Consider the following 21068-nt stretch of genomic DNA (forward strand, 5'->3'; position numbering starts at 1 on the left):
GATATATGTATATAGGTAGATAATAAAATATGTAAACAAAATGGAATGCAATAAAAACAAGTACGGTCTTGCCCGTAGGAGAGTTGGCAACTACAAGGTTTTCGACATGACATTTGCATATGGATACAAATAGCTACACAAACATAAACACACATTCATGCATGTGTGTGTGTATGCTTGAGTATGTGTGTGTGAGTACGTGTATAAATTAGTGTGTGCGCGCGCGATCGTGTGCGCTTCATACCTTGTTATTTTGTTTTTTACTGCACTACAAGATTCATAAAAGGGTTTGATATTTGCAAAATATAAATGGATTTTACGTATATGAATATCGTCAGTTATGCGCGACGAGAAGTTTGGATGATATGCACATGTACTCGTATAATTATGTGTATTACAATACAATTGCTAATACTTCGGTTGTGTATTTGAGCACTGACAGACATGCTGAAAATATTGCTTACAAACACAGACATATAAACCCATAAGACCACACATACATTCACACATATATATCACAAACACAATACCTCACACGGTCCTAGAATCAGACAGAGCTTGCACAGTAGCCCTTAAACTTTATATAGTATAATAAGGTTCTTTGTGGTTAGAATACACTGGAGCTGGCCGATTCTGTGTGGTTTAGCCTAATATCAATAAGCAGAATTCAGATACGGTCAACCTGCGACCATCTTAGTACAGTATAAACATGTATCTAGGCCAAATTATTTCAATAACTTTTACCATTTCTTAGATATAGAGCAGCATTATTTGAGGGTGATTTGTCTACTATTTCTAGCTGGTAGTTATTTCTAGCATGTAGAAGCTCCTGCATCTGTCATTGTTATGCATGTTGTTGTCACTGATGATGGAGATACATTCATAAGACTGTTAATGATGTTGTTATTACTGCTTTATTGTTGTTGGTGTTACATTTGTCGTTATAATCGTTTAATGTCATAATCGTTTAACTTCAATTCACTCGGGAACGCAATATTATTGCTCTAAATATCAGCAAAGCGTTTAGCTGTGACTGGCACGCAAATCTTTCGTCTAACTTGACCGCTACATCTGATCTTTTGGGTTGGTTGCATCCTCTCAGTTCGCTGTGTGCTGATGAACAACTGTCATCGAAACTGCAGCAAGTTTTGGAGTGACCCTGGGCCGGTTATGTTGCTACACTATTTCAGACAAAATCTTATGTAGATAATACCACCTTTCTTTTGCCTTTGTCTTCGGAACCCAAACATTATGCCCATGCAGTCTAAACATCTTACTTATCAAGTGAGGATCCCGAAATTGCCATCTTGTTCCTTGAACAGGGGAAGATCCTGATCACTGCACGTAGAGAAAAAGATCCTTATCACTGCACGTACCGAAAAAGATCCTAATCACTGCACGTACCGATAAAGCATCATCGCATCCATTTCCCTTAATAAATTAGCAGCATGCAACTAAAGCTCCCGCCATCATACCGGATGCTAAGCTTAACTATCATCCAAACATTTTCCTTTTCTAGTGACAACCAGTACATATTTCAGCACCCAACTTCTATTAACCTTTTAATTAAATGACATAAGACCCAACAATGGCGTAATGTTCCACATTTGAATAGCGCTCCTGCTACGCACGCAGACATCCTTGATCACAATCTGAGAAAACCTCTCACATGATAGGTATAACGTAATCCAGAGACACAGATGTGCGAAACAAAAACTAATACTAATTTTTTCATGAGAAAATTTGATTTTAAGAACTTCAAGTGAGCAAAACAGTTGTGTACGTGTCCGGAAATTACATGCATGTTACCTAATCCCGATACATATTCGCAACTAGCTGGTCAAAGTTATTGGTAGTGCCGTAAATGATAAGAGTTCCTACTGGCAATAGCCTGCAAAATTCTGATCTTAAATAGCACTGGTTTGATGTTACACATTCGAGTCACTGAGATTTTCTCTTAGAGCTATTCATCTTCGTAAAATATACACAAGTAGTGTTGTTCGTGGGGATGAATCTTCTTAAAATATTGCACATAGTTGTTACCATACAAACGTAAGAGACATTTTTTGCAGTTAAGAACATGCACTTGCAAAACATAATAATATTCTTTCTGAATGCAGTTCCTAACATGGGTTTTAATATTATAAATTTTTTTTCATTTTTTTTTTGTTTTATTCCAGAATCCCCGATGTTACCGGCACCGAATTCCTATTGATGCCACGCCAAACGAGACTGGAATCTGACCTATACTCCCTCACCTATTCATAACTGATGGACTGAGAAACATCTATGTCAAGAAAGTTTATCTATGTTTTTATTTGCTCTTTGCACAGCCTGAATATTCTATCTACATGTGTTATTAGGTGAACTGGGAAACAGGAGGGAGCGTCTAGAAATGCTACTTAAAGTAGCTTGTAAGAGCATGTATGTATATACTTTAGGTTGTTTGCATGAATGTGCATGCGTGTTTATATATGTATTTACATGTATGTTTTGTGCACGGTTGTGTGAGTGCGCCGAGGTGTGTGTGTGTGTATGTGTGTGTGTGTAAGTGACATAAGTGTCTAAGTCTTATTGTATGCGAATGTAAGTTAATATCAGTATGTAGAAATTGCGGGGAATACTATACTAATGTGTATTCCCAGTTGCACTCAAGGGGATTACGTGAACTTAATCTACTTAGAATAGCTTCTCTTACGTGAATATATTTCGTCGATGCTCTTACTCATGACGTTGACAAGATTAGTTTCACCAACAGGTAGAGACTGCAGCCAACTCCATCACACCCATCGTCATAGCTACTACCACCAGTATCATAAATATACCATCACTTTAACCATCACCACCACCACCACCACCACCACCATCAATATTTCAATGTAACCCATCACTACAATGCTTTTCTTTCTACCCATTATAATTTCTTACTGCGCTGCCCTTACCGCCAATATACTCATATATTTCTCTGCAAAAGAGGTCAGTTGTATTAATGGTAGAAATTTAGTCCATTGACTCATTCCATAGTATATTACTGATACATAATTCGTTTAGCTAAAATAGATAAAAGACGAAGTCTTTCCACTGCAGTATTTGGTCTTAGACATGTACAGTACCAAACTAGATTACAATAAATCTTTCAGTTTCTCGAAGATATACTTTAGACAGTACGGTTTCTTATGTTGCTTATATTCTTACAGGAGCTAATATGAGATCAAGGCATCTGCGTGCTTGTGTCAATAGCATTAATGACGTCAAACAGAACTGCTACAGACTAACGTATGTACATGCACTGTACACTACATGCACATTAGTTTTGCAGACACGTGAATGACGAGACTTTATTGAAGTGACTAATTGTGACCAAGAAATGTTCGGATATTTCACTATGTCTGCCACAGGAGAGGTTACACATCGTCACGGTCATTCCTTTAGTCAACTGGGAGCGTCGAACAAAATGAAATATTTGTGATGCCACGCATGCCTTTGTTTGATTGTTTAAATATATATGCGTGGGTGTGTGTGTGTGAGAGTGTGTGTTTAAATATATATGCGTGTGCGTGTGTGTGGTTTGGCTAATTGTATTTTTCTTTCCCCGAAACTCCATCAGAACAGAATAAATCACACTTCACCAGAGAGACGCATCCTACTGCCTAAACATGAAAAATTGGCCCAGGACATTGCTATTACCGTCCGATATCCCTCCACATCACAACCACTTTCCACTCACGATTCCATTAAACATTAATTTTGAGACAAAAAGTACTTCAACCAACACTTTTGTTCATCTTACATAGATTTTCTCTTCTTTGCCAAACTACCATATTTCAATACAGACCATATCTATTTCATCTATATCGCTTTGACAAAAATTTCTTGCTGTCCAAACAAAAATAAGCACACACACATATTCACAAACATACATGACATTTAAACATGAATACTTTCATACTGTGTGTGGGTTCTTCATTTTTTTCTTTTTTGACATTCTATCACTAAGTCCATAATGCTGTAAATATTCAATGATATTATTTACAGCTTTATGTGATTCGAGATACATTGTTGCAAAATAAAAGTATACATACACACACATGCAGACACACACACGCACACGCAGACACACACACGCACACGCAGACACACACACGCACGCACACATACATATATATATATATATATATATATATATATATATATATATATGCGCATACATACGCATTCACACACATATACACGCAGTATGCATGGCTTTGTGCCAAGAAGCTTGGTTCTCAAACTCATGATTTCGGATTTAGTCCCACTGCGTGGCACCTTGGGCTAGTGTCTATTACTATGGCCTCGGACCGACCAGTGCCTTATGTGTGGATTTGGTAGAGTAAAACTGAAAGAGGTTCGTTGCATGAAATTACTAAACATGAACTACTATTGGAACTTGCATAAAAAAGTTTCCTTTACATATAAAGGAAACTTTTTTACCACTTCTATACATTACTTTACTCGAATAATGGAACTGCAACTACAATATTTCATTTTTTTTTCTACTTTTCTTCTCCATATATTTCCCTCTATATATCTCCTCCCATTCCATAATAATTCCTTATTTTGAACTCAAATATTTACCTATATGTAACCATCTCACATCGTCTTTGGTGAAGGGATATCCTTAACATCCCAGAAACAGCTGTAAGACTATATCTATATCTTTTTCCTTATAAATGCCCTGAAAACATTTCACAGCCTTCGCTTTGTTATCTCATTTTGTCGAATATATATGTCTGTGTGGGTCTGTGTTTGTCCCCTATCACCGTTTGATAGCCAGTGTTGGTCTGTTTCCGACCCGGTAACCTTACAGTTCGGCAAAAGGGTTCGATAGAATAAGTACCAGCCTTAAAAAATAACTGGGCTCGATAAAAGTTCTTCAAGGCGGTCCTCCAGCACGACCGCAGTCTTATTACTGAAACAAAAAAAAAGGGTAAAAAAATAAATATGTGTGTGTGTATCACTTGTATGATACATGTATCTATAATCTTATTTTCATATGTGCTTGTATATATCTTTGATAGTTTTGGACATACACACGTAATGTATTTAGAGAATTCATTGTCTTGTGGTCGATGCAGGGCTACATTTGAACAATCGATTCGGCCTGATGTATTGTCGTGTAAGACATGTGAGTAGAACGTAAAGCGATAAAAGACAAGTTGGGAGTGTCACGATATTCTGAAAATCTTTAGTCACTACAAATCTGGACTTGAAACATCCATTTTAACTTTTTGTATAACCACCATCACCATCAGTGCCCATCTGGTACTTATTTTGATATGGTGGCACGTATTTCATGCAGATCAATAATCTAACGTCACTGCTCCAGCAAGATGCCGACTGTTTTCCCTGATTATACATTGACAGTGATCGAAGTTAGGCAGAGTTCTCGTCCATATTTTTATTCCATCTATTTACTCTCACTATGTACATCTATCTGAGTTAATGTGTGTTTGTTTTATTTACAGTCTGTCACTCTTGATGGGGCTTCCAATCAATGTAAGCAATAATTGCAAAGCCACGCTTTCGTGCGACTTAGAGATGCATAAGTCTCGCGCAAAAACAGCAATATTCATTAAACTAACTCCAATTTGACATGAACATTTTCTACACACAACATGTGATTTTCTTTCATTAAATTGATCATTTCATGCCTTAACAGCATACAAACACACTCATACATAGAGAAACACATGACTTTACATATATGTATACACAAGCACACACACACACACACCACACACACACACACACACACACACACACACACACACACACACACACATATATATGCGTATTCATACATATATATACATGAATATATGTATGTGTGTGAGTGTGTGTGTGTCTGTGTGAGTGTGTGTACTACATAAAAGCATCTATATATATGGAGAAAGAGAGAGCGGAAGAAACTGATAGATAGACAAATGTATACTTTAAAAGATTGCGAGGATTATATCTATGTGTGCGTGCGTGTGTGCGCGTGCGCAAGTGTGCATTATAAAACCGCTTCCTTTATTTAACTTATTTTGCCTCTATACGTACCAACTTCTATTCCACTTTAGAAGACTTTTCGCAAAAATAACTTCTTGATTTATTTAAATTACGTATGCCGTTATACAGCTCCAATAGTTTGACTTTGTTTTCCACATTTTACCTCGAAATTTGCAGAGTATTTGGAAGTAAAGAATTCATTCCTAGATATATTGTGCTCAAAACATGCTATTTTGTCACTTTTTATATACGCCTCGTAAATGTCCGCTTCATTTTATATTATCGTTTATTTCTAAAAAAATAAGTTTGTGCTGATGAAGGAAATATCTTTACTTGCATTTTTCTCTCAAACTCATAATTATATGTTGGGTAAACAATACATCTATTTTATTTTAAAATACATTCCTGATAAGGCGGTGATCTGCTACAATCTTTAGCACCCCGAGCAAAATTCGTAGCAGTACTTCGTCCGTCTTTACGTTCTGAGTTAAAATTCCGTTGAGGTCGACTTTGCCTTTCCTCCTCTAGGGATCCATATAAGTACTAGTTAAACGTTGATTGCAGATGCAATCGACTCATCCTCTACTCCGAAATTGCTGGCCTTGTGCCAAAATTTCAAACCAATATATGTGCTTTGTTGTATCAACAGAACATTGCGTTTATATTGCATATTTTATATTTTTCATTCCGGTTCTATCCATATTTATTGGGACAATTCCTGGAGCATCAAGTATAAATATATTCTTGAGCGATTTTTATAGTGTCGGGGGAGGGGCAAAAAAGTTTACAGCGAATTTATTTGACTTTTAAGAGAGTAAGATGACACCTCATCAATGACGCGTAGCCTCTTCATATATTTTGAGAAAGTTGCAATATATTGAATTCTAGTCGTGTAGAGTAACATAACCACTAGCCGATTCAATTCATCTTTGGCTGTGTTTTGAAGATAATGAGACTGTTATATCGATGGAATCATATTTAATGATGAGAATATTGAACAAATGCAGAAAGTGTAACCAATGTTATGAGTGATCATGGCTTCTGATGCAGAATCGTGAGATGTTCATACAAAGACGACCGAGGCACACGAACATACTCACAAATTCCTAAATACAATCTAAAATTTTCTTTCCAATGAAATCCCCACAGAATAACAAACATGGCAAATGTTTACAGTGACAAAAGCAGTTAATTAAAGCACGATTTAACTCGTTCATATTCTCCTCTATCTTGTTCTCTATAGAAATCGCACTATGATTCCCTTCAGCCAGGTTTTGAAGAATTTGCAGCCGCTTTTTATTTGTTTTGTATATGTTTCTGTTTTAATTTCAACAATCGTTCATTAATGTTTCCAAAGCGAAATTAGCTAAGCCCTTATCAAAATAACAAAATTGTATTTTAATATGAAATAATTTCATTTTTTGAACATTTTTTTGTCATTGTTATTATCGTTTTTGCTCATATTTTTTTAATACAATTCTAGTTTTTCTTTTTCACAATATAGAGAATTTGTAAAAAAATCTATATGATTCTTTGGTTGAAGTTTTAGTTATTTATTAATACTAAAATACAGTAATAATCCTTCGAAAATCATTTATGTTATTATTTAAAAATTAGTAAAACCCTACCCTCGACATAAAGTGAAAGGTAGGAATTGAAGACTTTGTTTTGAAGTTCTAGGGAAAGATATGGCAAACGAAAGTTGTGGTGGGATACAGCTGATATTCATACTTTCTTTTTTATGAAAGGAACGTAATACAAAAATATAGCCACACCTGGAAATTTGAGACAAACACATAGAACTTTTATTTTTTCCATATCTACAGCGTTTTCTACTGCATAACTTAAAACAAAATTAACTCTATTATTTGACAAGAATTATGGGCACAAACTGAAATTTAATAAAATAGTTGATGTGCTAATCATGAAGCGATTGTAAAGTCTGTACCTGTCAAAGATATATGAAGATTTTAATCAATAGTTTCAGAAAATACAATTTTCACATAGCAAAAAAGTTACTAAGTAAATTTTTATCTTAGTGGTTGGAAGGTTGATTCGGTACAAGCTAGAAGAATCATATTTTACACATTTCAGAAACGGGATATATTTTTTACAGACATATGGAAAACACGCTTCAACTCACGAAGTATTCCGTAGCTGAGTAGTCTATCAATTTTCCTCTGGTAAAATAGGACTGAGTATAGATAGATGCATGCAAAAGCATAAATACTGTGGCACATCACAAAATGACTACAAATCTATGCTTCATCATCAAAATGCTGGTTCCTTTCTGTGGGAACCTTGATTTTTCCAGTTGTATGTTGTTCATGTTTAGAGAGACTATATAAATTTAGTTTTTGATATGTACATTAGTTGTCATATATCACAGCATCATATGGTGTTTTCAAGGTTTCTTTGAATTGATTCAGTTCATATCTATCTTGGAGTTTTGTATAGATAACACCAAATTGCTGAAAGCATATATGTGTTCTCTCACTTCCACAATAGAGGGTGTAGTTGAAAGTTACAGGAATTAGTTTGTTGATATTTAGGAAGGAATACGAGCGAAAAGTCGAAACTTCATATGCATCCGCGTTGATGGACTGTTACTCACAAATCTTTCATCAACAATTGCCACGTTGAAAAACTGTATCGAAACGAAAAAACAAATGGATGGAACCTTTAGTCGAAGACTTTCGTTACGATACTCAGATGCCAGGTATTGCCCGATATCTTTCCGATGTCCAGTGAAATAAATATTGCTTTTGCAAAGCTAAAACGGGATGAGAAGTGCGTCTGGCTCACGTGATGTTCGTGTAGTCGTGGTAATAGAGATAGATTTTTGTGACTATAATAATCTTGTGTTTCGATACAAGTATTTTCTTCATGCATGCAGAAAATAAAAATATTTTATACACAACCATATTAGCCCGCTAGGGATCTCTTTCATGGTACCACGATTCGGAATAATGACAAGTCACTTTTCTCTCAAACCTTACCCTTTTATATTAAGTATATATACGGGAATACATGAACCGACAAGCAAGAACACTGCATGATAGCTAGATATGTTACAAATAGCAGCTAATTCTTCTTAAAACTATACTCTTCTGTCACGTGTCACTTTAATGTGCGTTTGTGTACGTGCAAGCGTGTGCGCGGGCGTATTCAATTTTGCCTTAATTAGGTTCCTACACTGAATATTGCTGTCTCACATGTATGATTGTAAGGTGTTTTAGCGCAGTATTTGTTATTCATAAATCTGTACATATTTACGAATGGATGTGTACTTAAGTATAATATTATGTGCACACACACACCTATATATATATATATGGATTGTGTGATAGGAAAATAGTTAGGCATGCATACACACACACACACACAGATACATACAAGTTCATGTCTCAGTGCATGAACATGCAATAATGCATCTGTACATATAGTAAATGTAGTCTGCATGTGTATATTTCAAGATAATGTATAATTATTTCTAGTTGGACATTTCTGTACAATTGTTTCGAAGTGCGTGCGCCTCTCTGTGCGTGTTTGTCTTATACTTTCTTTAGAACACCATAGCCTGAGACAAACATGGACATTGTGCTCTGGGTCAGGTTATCAGAAACATCAACACAAGCTTACATAAGGATCTAATTAGGATGCTCCTTCTTATAACCTCACTTGAAATACCTCACCTTTCTCTTTCTCTCTCTCTCTTTCTCCCTAAGTCCTTCTCTCCACCACTCTACTCTTATCAGCTTTTCTTTTATTCAGGTCGCCATAACTTTTCTTTTTTCGACCACATTCACAAAATAGGCACATCTCAGGCACATCGTATTTAAATGCATGCTAATTTAGCTAATCACGTACACATATCTCCCCCATGTCGTCTCATTCTCCTTTTACTTTCTTCCTCGCATTTTTACTCCTATTCTTCTTATAACTCTTCCCAACTCTCGGGCTCTTTCTCACGTTTGCAAACATTCCTTTATACTTCAATTTCTTTCCTTTTTATTTTGCCTCTTCTAACTAGCTTTTATTTCAGTCTAATCTTTACACAGTCACTTTTCTTTTACCCTCCACTCGCTCTCTCACTCTTTCTCTCTTTCTCCCTCCCTCTCTCTCTCTCTTTATCTCTCCCTCTCTCTCTTTATCTCTCTCTCTCTCTCTCTCTCTCCGTCGTCTTTGTTCTCATTTTGCGTTTCTCCCCATTCTATTCTTTGCTATTTCCGCGTTTTCTCGATCTTTCAACTTCCTCTTTCTTTCAAATACGTAAACACCTGTACGTGCATTTTTCGATCTCCGTTGTCTCTCCCTTTCTATCTATATCTATTCTCTCAGTATTTCCCTCTATATATCAGGCTTCCACTTTTTATCGACTCTTATTTTCCTCTTCACTTTGGATTACATTTTCATATCTCAATTACGCACTCTTTCAATTTTCTCTCACTTTCTTTCCCACTACTTCGACCATTCTAGGACCCACTCCTCTCTCTCCTTTCTCTCTCTTTCTTACCACATACATAAATTCGTGGACAACCCTCTTCACAAACGTAAATTTTCTTTCATTTTCGTCAGAACCTCAATATTTCTAATAATCTTCTCATCATTCTTCTAACATCTCTCCCAAGTTCTCACCCCTTTTTGACTCTCTTTCTCACGCTCCCATTTCTTTCCACTATCTCGCCAGCTACAAACACATTTTCTTTATTTTTCTCCTCTTTCTCTTTCTCTTCATTCTGATATCAAACCATCCCAATTTCAATCTCTCCATTTTTCTCGTTTTCTCACTTTCACCTCACTTCATGAATTTATTAATGTTTCTATCTGTCTTTTTCAACTCTCCTCCATTTTCTCTTCTTTCTTTTGTTTTCTCAATCTCTTCTCCTCTCTACCATCCTATATCACACTTTCACTACACACAGAAATATGTTTGCAAGCGTACGATTCGCTCATAAAAAAAAAGAAGAAAAAGACACGTTGAATCCGCCGATGGCTTTAACATCCGATTCTTCTTGCACAGGTTCGAAGCACGAGTTCGTGACAACAGCAAGCCGCTCTCCGGTGCTTAACAGCGTGACGACTTCTAATTACTTCCATTATCTCTCCTTTCCACATTCTTTTGACTCCATCGTCGCGAACCTCATAAGTCAGTATCGACACCGACAAATAACCCCGTCGTCGTCGCTAACAACACCGCTATCATTACCGTCGTTGACTCCACCAACATAACCATCATCATTATCATCATCGTAGTAATGATACAGATTTTCGATAAGATCATTTCTCATCTTCTTTCTCATCAAAATAGCATTCAATTCTTTCTTAGTGTCACCAGTCATACTCAGTGTCGTTCTCCTTTTACTTCTCTTTCTCATTCTCCTCCTCCTTTCATCGAGATCATCATCACACTATGATTGATTATCATCGGCTTTCTTATCATCATTAACATGAGTATCGTAATTCTCATTTTATCACTTTCGTCGTCGTTGCCATCATCACAGTAGTCATCATCATTGTCATCGTCGTCATCATTATCACCGTCGCCATCACGTCATCGTCGTCGTCTTCATCATCGTACCATGGGCAGCAGTAGCAGCAGCAGCTATGAGATTATTATATGCTAATGATTAAAAGCATGATTTCGTGTTATCGTTGTCACCATTAACACCATCACGACTTCACACTCACGATCATACCCCTCATTATCATTATCACTAACACTGTAAGCAATATAATTGATGTTGTGGTTGTCATCATTTCTAGCAGTGTATCTAAATAAAAGTACATCAATTATAACCATCACCATGGTGTATGTCGTTAATAATAATAAAAAATAACTGCCTTCTATATTTTACATCATTAGTGCTTATAGTGACTTGTTTAGTGTGGTGGTTGCAAGTCTTTATCGAAGTATATCAGCAAATCTCCCTGTCTTTATATATTTCTGTTTCTCTTCACTTCTCCCTTTTTTATCATAGTTCTTTGTTTAATATAGACATATAAGCATAAATAATTCAAATCCACATAACTGTACACCGATAACATCAGACCGCGGAAGTCACATACACATAAGTGAATACACAAAGACATACTCATGTATAAAGACATAAGAAATGTATGCATTAATGGCTTCTACAGGAAGAAAATACATTTGAGTTCATGTTAACATGCTTAGTGTAGTACATATCCCAATTGATAATCATTTATATCATCTGCTCATCACCCGAAATGCTGTATCTTAAATTGTCAGATAAAAAGAAGCTTTAGCTATTTATTCTTACAAAGATGAAATAATATTTCAAGACTAATGCTTTTTTTTTTTTCTTTTTTTTTCAGAAAGAAGTTAAAATGTCATGTAAAACTGTATGCTTATTACTGGTTTGTCAGAATCATAGGTACTCAGGCAAATAAGTATAACCCTAGATATATGATATGATAGCAAGAGCGATGGCTACATGGATGCAAATGTATTTACCCATCTCATTTTATATTTACCAGTTTGTCAATCTGAATAAAAGAAAATGAGAGAATGTTTAAGAAGGGCAATATAAAATAAATTAAATCAGGACAAACTAGCTGAAGTACAGGACAATATTTAATACTTGATAAGTTTATACACAGTGATTAAAGACCCTGATGAAAGGAAATATTACCGGACAGAGGCTGGCTTTCTATCCAATGCAATTTTACATATTCACTCACGCACACATACACATGCATGTTTATATATAAACAAGCCTACACAAACATACACAAATATTGGTTTCAAATTCTGACACAAGACCTGCATTTCCAGGAAAGGGTTAATTCGATTATATCGACCCCGGTGCTCACTTGGTTCTTATTTTATCGACCCTGACAGAATGAATTTAAAGATGACCATCACAGAATTTGAAATCAGCTATAATTATAGCTCGTTTTAGATTTCGTATGTTTTATTGCACTTAGTGCAACTATGTATGTTTATGAATATATTTTATGTATATGTACGCATATAGATTTATGTGTATTTTTAAAGCCCTAATAATCCTTGAATATTATATAACTTCTTTCAAGTCTCCTTCCTGATTCGATACGTGCATTTCACACTCCACGACTTTTCTTCTTTACGGCTAGCGAAGTTGTTGCTATTTCGTTTCTCGCCTCGTAGTTCTGGCCAAGAATTTTTTCTGTTGTTGTTGTTGTTGTTGCCATTATTATTATTATTATTATTATTATTATTATTATTATTATTATTATTATTATTATTATTATTATTATTATTAAATATGTGCGCACAGCGACTAAACCGTTCTGCTTGCAGTCGTGCAGTGTTCAGGTATTGCTGATTTATGGAATTCTCTCGAAAAGCTGTTATCAGGCGTGGGACAAATCCAACTACCGGTTAAATTCCTTGTGAGATTCGCCCTACCAGTTACCTTTAACAAAGCAGGGTAGGTGGTATCCCTCTGTCTATTGGTTATGGTGAAAGAGGTTGCGTGGTGGACGAGTTAGTAAGGTAAGATACCTTCCTGTTCGATAAAGCGCTCAACGTCTTTTTTATGTTCTCTTTCGGAAGAAATGTTGGGGTGGAGAGGGAATTTGTTAAAAAATGGATGAGTGTGGCAAAAATAGTAAGAGTGAATGTTTCTACTCCAAGTATGTGTCTGTAGTATAGAAAGTTGGAGAGAATACTCGAGCCTTTAGTGGTCAGTATCTGTGGGGTTCTTTGATTTTTTCTTGAGTATTTTCTGTATCAGGGCGTCTGCATCAACCAGATACAATATGAGTTGTTGTTCCTTCTCCTATCACATATTCTTCAGTTTCTTATTGCATTCTTCCTTGTGTGATTTGGTGAATTCTAGTGGGAAGAAATTAAAATCCCCTTCGTCCTCTGCTTTTTGACCCGAACTTCTTAACTAATGTTGAGATTTTATTATGTCAGATTTTAGTTGCTTTACAGCTTTTGATGCTGCTTTACAACTTTTCATGTTCCTTTTTTTCTTCACAGTTTTTAGGTATTATGACCACTTCCTTGTATTTTTCGGTATCTTTAACGATGCAAAATAGTTTCTTCGGTTTGTTTATACTTCGTTGCTCTCAATTTTCCCTCGTTCTGACTTAAATATTCTACAGTCCAATGGGGAATATTTTGTAGTTGTCTAGTAGTATAAGTCCTCTACCACTTTGTTAGCGGATGATGTGTTTTATTATCCGTCATAATTTTTCCTATTCTCCAGTCTATTTTTTGGCCAGTTCATTTAATGTCGAGTTAAGAATATTGTCATTGTAAGTTATAACTAGGACAGCTCGAGTATTTTACTTATTATATTATTTTTCGCGTCGAACTCTCATTGAAGTATTAATTTAATTTGTCTATAATATTCCATCCTTATCGTATATTTCATATGTGTGTGTGTTGTGTTTGTTTTAAGTTGTGATGTGTCGTATCTTGTTCATTGATTCCTAAACATGTGTATGTGCGAGTTAGGTATGGTCCTCTTATTCCATATTCTTTATCTAGTTTGATATTGTTATTCTTAATTAGTTTTCTTCTTTTCAAGGTCCCTTTAGCACATTTCATATTTATTTCTTTGGTAAATCCATGCACTTTCTGTAGTAATGATTCTAGTTGTTTATCATTTGCAGCGTACACTTTGAGTTCATCTATATGAAAGCAATGGTTGATGGTTTTACCATAGCTATTGTATCCACAGTTCTGTTTATCATGTTTATCACAGTTTGTATCTGTTTATCATGTTAATCACAGTCTGTATCCACAGTTCTCCTTATCATGTCGGTTAAAGGCGTTAGTGTCAGACAGAAAAGGAGTGAAGAAAGCAAGTATTCTTGGAATATCGTTCTTCTAATGGTATGGCTTTATTATCATCATCGTCGTCGTAGTCATCATCATTGTATATTGTGTGTGCACATGTGTGAGCTTTGGTGTATATGGCATGTGGGGCGATGCATGAATTTTTATACTGATGTCCAAGCTGATGTGGATTTATATTTATGCGCATTTCTGATATATGTGTGTATATGCCTGTTGTGTATATGTGTATGTGTGTGCTTTGTGAATGCATATATATTCATCCATGTTAGTAACAATTTTCAGGAATTAATACTCTTTCTTGCACGTAAACTTAAAATTTATCCGCTTACATAACAAATTTTTGTACTTATAACTATGTATAACTACATATATGCATATAAGTATAATGCTCTTTACACCCACAGATATATTCATATACACATTCTCGTGAACATTCATACAGAGATACATAAACAAACGCATAGACACAAATCGAAATTATTACTGAGCATATTTTAAACATCTACTTAAACACCAGTATGTTTGCTCACTGACTTAATACATATATACTAACCAGCCATGATATAACAAACACATTATACGTTTAGTCCAACTCATACTATCTCCACATATTTTTTGTGTGTATTTATTTACATACTTATTTATCTACTTAGAGTTTCGCTTCTTGCATTTTACAAATTCACACGTCATGTTTGTTACCTGCAACAGACTTATTAATCCGCCTGCTTCAAACGAAAGAGAAAAAGATTTGAAATGATATATGTATATAGAAGTACACATTCACATGTATACATGTGAGTGCATTAGTGTGTTTATCATCTTATTAACATACACGAATTTGTATATTCCTACGTCAGCGCGTTAGAATTGATATATGGGAGTCAGGGCCAGGGGAGGTAGTGAAAAATATGACCCTGTATATATCTCTACGTGTAAGTATATATATATATATATATATATATATATGCTTGCACATGCACACACACATTGTATATATAGGAAGATATAAACATAGAACTTTTGCTACAGAAGAAAGACACTTGCAGTGTTTTGTAGCTGACGACGCAGAGCAATGTCGAAACATTCTAAGATCAAATGACGTCACTCACAGACTTATATGTCGCCTTAGAGGATATTTTTGCACCCGACACAATTTAATCAGTCTGCGAAGGATTACCACATCCGAGAACACACAAACTTGCTAGATATGAGTGTACACAAATACACACACACACACACACGCATACCCACACGTGTGTATATATACACTCTGCTTGTAATTAGAGGCATATGTTTGAAATGTACATCGTTGCATTCAGTGACCAACCTGGGAGTATCTAAAAAGAATTTCGACCTGGCAGCGAGAGATCCTTAATATCTCTCGTATCACAACGCGTTTTCCTCGAAATAGGTCACACTGAATTATGTAGTTATTGATATATTATGTGTCTCTATCTCCTTGCCTTCCGCCTGCCTTCTCTCTCCCTCTCTCTCTATCTATCTAGCCATCTATCTATCTATCTATCTATCTATCTATCTATCTATCTATCTATCTATCTATCTATCTATCTATCTATCTATCTATTTATCTAGCCATCTATCTATCTATCTATCTATCTATCTATCTATCTATCTATCTATCTATCTATCTATCTATCTATCTATCTATCTATCTGTCTGTCTGTCTATCTGTCTGTTTGTGTGTCTATCTATCTATCTATATGTCTATCTATCAATCTATCAATCAATCTATCTATCTATCTTATTTCTCTCTCTCTCTCTATATATATATATATATATGGGCTCTTAGGAGCATAGTTCGATTTGGTTTTTGCTCCGCCTCTGTTCTGTTTTTGTTTCTATAACGGATTTCCTTTTTTCTTCCTGAAGAGAAAGACACAATATGGTCCCATTATTCAATCGGATTTTGGTAATTTGTGCCTTTCGAAACACGTGTAGAATGAAATAAAACGATTTCTGTTCAATCTGCGTTCAGCTCCATTTCTTCAATTCACCAATAATGTTTTAATTTCAATTATCCGCACCAACGCACGGTTGCAACGCCAGATGGTTGTACCTCCAACCGTGCTGTTTACTGCTGTGATTTTTGCTACTAAGGTATCGGTTAACTTTTGATTAATCTACAACAAGATTATTCATCTTTCTATTTCACATAATATATATATATATATATATATCTGTCTGTCTGTCTGTTTGTGTGTCTATCTATCTATCTATCTATCAATATATCTATCTATCAATCTATCTATCTACCTTATTTCTATCTCTCTCTCTCTCTATCTATCTATCTATCTCTATCTATCTCTCTATCTCTCTATCTCTCTATCTATCCATCTATCTATATATCTATCTATCTATGTGTGTGTGTTTATATGCCTCTGTGTATTTGGGAGCATTCTAATTTATCTAGCTAATCATACTTTTTTCTATATATTTCTAGGTCCAGTTACCTTTTTATTCATATATGCATCTTTCTTCCTAACTATGCTGTCATTAACTATCCTTTTATCCCTCTCTCTACCAATCTGACATTCTATTTAAAAAAAAAATATTATGCATGAGAGTATATGCACGCATTTACCAAAATTGGTAGAGATATTGGCAGGCATCAAATAAAAAAAATCATGTTAACATTTCTTTTCCCTGACATCTTCATGAAGTTGAGCTAATCGCGGCACTTTTGATTTAGCAGAGGTCACGCATCATCCTGCGAACAGACGATGCAGGAAATGGTGGTGGGGTATTTCAGAAACAGCGGCGGGAATACATCGCGTCGTGATTTTTGTAGATTAGTGTTCACTGTTGGAGTTCATGAAGCAGGAAAGCAATGGCTGAATGAACAGGATAAGTGAGAGTGAAAAAGAGAGCGTATATGCGAATATGTACACGTGTGTGTGTGTGTGCGTGAGAAAGAAAGAAAGAGAGAGAGAGAGCGTGGCGGGATTAGGTAAGAAAATTAGTGAAATACATGTGAGACAAAGAAAGAAAGAGTATTGAATGAGAGAAATAGTGAACAGTGAAAAAGTCAAATAGTAATCTTCTGAAGAATTGTATACAATATTAATTTTGAATGTACAAATGAGCATATATACCTCGATCAATCTGGCCAGTATAAGCAAATTATCTAGAATTATTGAATTAACGAGATGGGAAAATGTTCAGGTAGATGATGTGAATATATAGCTATGGATTGAAGTCTATCCAGAAAAAAACTCTTGGTAAAACTAAATCATTTTTTTTAAGATGAAGAAAAATGTGATATATACATTCATTCACACACACACACACACACACACACACACATACATGTATATATAAAAACGCGTGTGTTTACTACGATTAAGATAGAGAAGCATTTTTTATTTTTAAAAAATCCTACAGAAATGGAGATTGTAGAAATGTGGGTATAAAATATAGATAAGACATAATGATTCAGTTAGAATTTTGAAGAAGCGACTATATAGGAGTCGAATTTCATCGACCCGTGGAAGAGTGATGGATTCAAATATATTCCTTTTTAATCTAGGCACAATGCCCGAAATTTCGAGGGGTGGGTCAGTCGATTAGATCGACCCCAGCAATTGGTACTTAATTTATTGACCCCGAAAGAATGAAAGGAAAAGTCGATTCCGGCGGAATTTGAACTCGGAACGTAAGGACAGACGAATTACCGCTGAGCATTTCGATCGACGTGCTAACATTTCTGCCAGCTTATGGATTCTGCCACCTTATGGATTCAAATATATTAATATATTAAGGGTATATGAATTAAGTTAGGTCCTTTTAATAATCTTTTCTGCTATAGGCACAGGACCCAAAAGTTCTGGGGAGTTAGTATGTCGATTTCATCGGCCCCAGTGCTCAACCCGTACTTATTTTATCGACACCGAAAGGATGAAAAGCAAAGTCGACTCAAAAGGTAATTACGGCTGAAATGCCACTAAACATTCTGCTGCCTTATGATACCCTTAATAATAAAAGACATTTAGATGTGAATCTAAAATAATGCAATAATCTGGAATAAAAGAAATGAATCTCTTTATTTGTTTACAGTAAATATATATACTTTTGATGTATAAATGTTTTCCTCCCATGTTGAATAATATCAATAATCTTGATGTATTTATTAGTCTTTATTAAACTGACCTGTGATCAACCGCGTTTCAGTCATAAAGATCCTGTCTTTTTAGATGTACCTATTACTACTCCATTGAATGAGTCTCACCGCATTAAGACGATAGGGTAATTGATATGGGGGTTATTTATCCTTTGTTTCGACAAGGTCGATCCAATAAAGTATTAGTTTTTATTCAATCAGTTATCCTGCTAAGAGTGACTTTATCTTTCACTCATCATCACTCAATAGATAAATATCAATAATATATCGTTTTGATTCAACGAAATATATTTCTTTCATATGCAGCTGTTTTGGTTTCCAATAATGCACCCAAGATGAGATAACAATGAGTATCTCTTTCCATTTCATTTCTGCGCAACTGATAAATTACATTCTGGTATCCGATATATCTTGTAACTAGGTATTTTGTCTCATACATATAATTATCCTTCGATATATACTTATGTTTAATAATGCTTATATTATAGCGAAAAAAAGATAACATGAGTGTGAGATAGAAAAAATATTTCGTGATATGTGTTATTTTGTTCCGATGTTCAACTTCCATACCTATCTGTCTTAGTCTGAGAACCATTCTAGTTTGAAACCGTCTGCTTGTCAGCCATTTTGTTAGCCTTTCTGAAAATATGTCTGTGCAAGCTGAAAAACAAACTAAACTATTTACAAACACTTTTATTGATCTTTTCACTAATATGTAGAAGATTAAAAAAAAGGTTATATTGGCATAGCTTTCCTATTCCTTTTTTTCTTTGTTATCAATTATTTATACACATTCATCACCGTTATATACACAGGATCCACTAATCATTTTTTAATCAATTTCCAAGCTTTCATACAGAGACCCCTTTCACAGAAATAAAGAAGTGTTCAAAAACGCATGCATACACATGCATACGTAAAAATACAGTATATCTGCCGAGGGAGAACACGTGTGCGTTTATTAGCATTCTTTTATACTCTCATTCATTCAAAATTCTCTCAAGCCAAAGTTTGCTTGCATGTGTTTGTGTAATTCATTCTTACGCTCAGAGCCTATGACTTAGTTATACTTTTAACCTGCTATCTCAGACCGGAAGCCTGAAAGATAATAGCACTTCTGCGGAAACGGAAATGGTACCGAACTCAGAGCCAAATCAGAGCCGAGCGTCTCTTTTGACCCACACGAAAGTAAATTAGCCGTTGTGTAAAAACAGGCAAATAGAGAGTGGACAGTGAACCGAAGACGAGTATAGGAACAAAGGAGAGCTTACTTAAATGTAATGATGAGGGTTCGGTTTGATGGGTGTGAGGGGATTATCAATACCAAGAATGCACAAGGAAAAATAAAATAAAAAAATATATAAAAGTGCATGATAGAGCAAGACTCGCATATATGACCCATGCATCTATGCACGCGTACACATACAATTACACCTACGCAGACAGAAACGTACTCAAGAACATGCAAGTGACTATATATATTATGCATGCGTCTGTGCGTATATATACATAACTACACGTATAACTGATGCGTACACAATATTTGCTCAGCATATACAATTTATCCACAAGCGCATCTACACAACAATACATAAGCATATACATCACTAACTCATAATCATATTGTCTTCATACACATACATGCACAACAATCTCTTGTAACAAAATATATGCCTGTGTAAATCACTAAGAATATGACCAGAATTTCATTTGCTGTATTTTTACACTTAATATTTAGTGGTTGTGTATAATCTGCTGTATCCCCCGAGGATCGGGAGAATTTTAAATCTAGAAATTTCATTTTCCCTTATTTCATATTCATTTTGAAATTCATAATCTTGTACCTTTCGATACATAGTAAAACTAGTAATATTTATTGCTTATCTTATTTTTACCTGCATTGTTGGAAGCCACATTGTATGCCATTGTTCAATTTTCATTGACGCGAATTAATTTTTTTATATTTCAAAGTAATTCCTGTTTTGGTGGTAAATTCTTTTCAGAATTCAGTAAAACTTACGAGCTAAATGTGCAATCCATTTTCAATTTGAATTTGAAGTAACATCCTTTTACTTATTC

Source organism: Octopus sinensis, linkage group LG7 (genome assembly GCF_006345805.1).
Source record: "Octopus sinensis linkage group LG7, ASM634580v1, whole genome shotgun sequence".
NCBI classification, from domain to species: domain Eukaryota; kingdom Metazoa; phylum Mollusca; class Cephalopoda; order Octopoda; family Octopodidae; genus Octopus; species Octopus sinensis.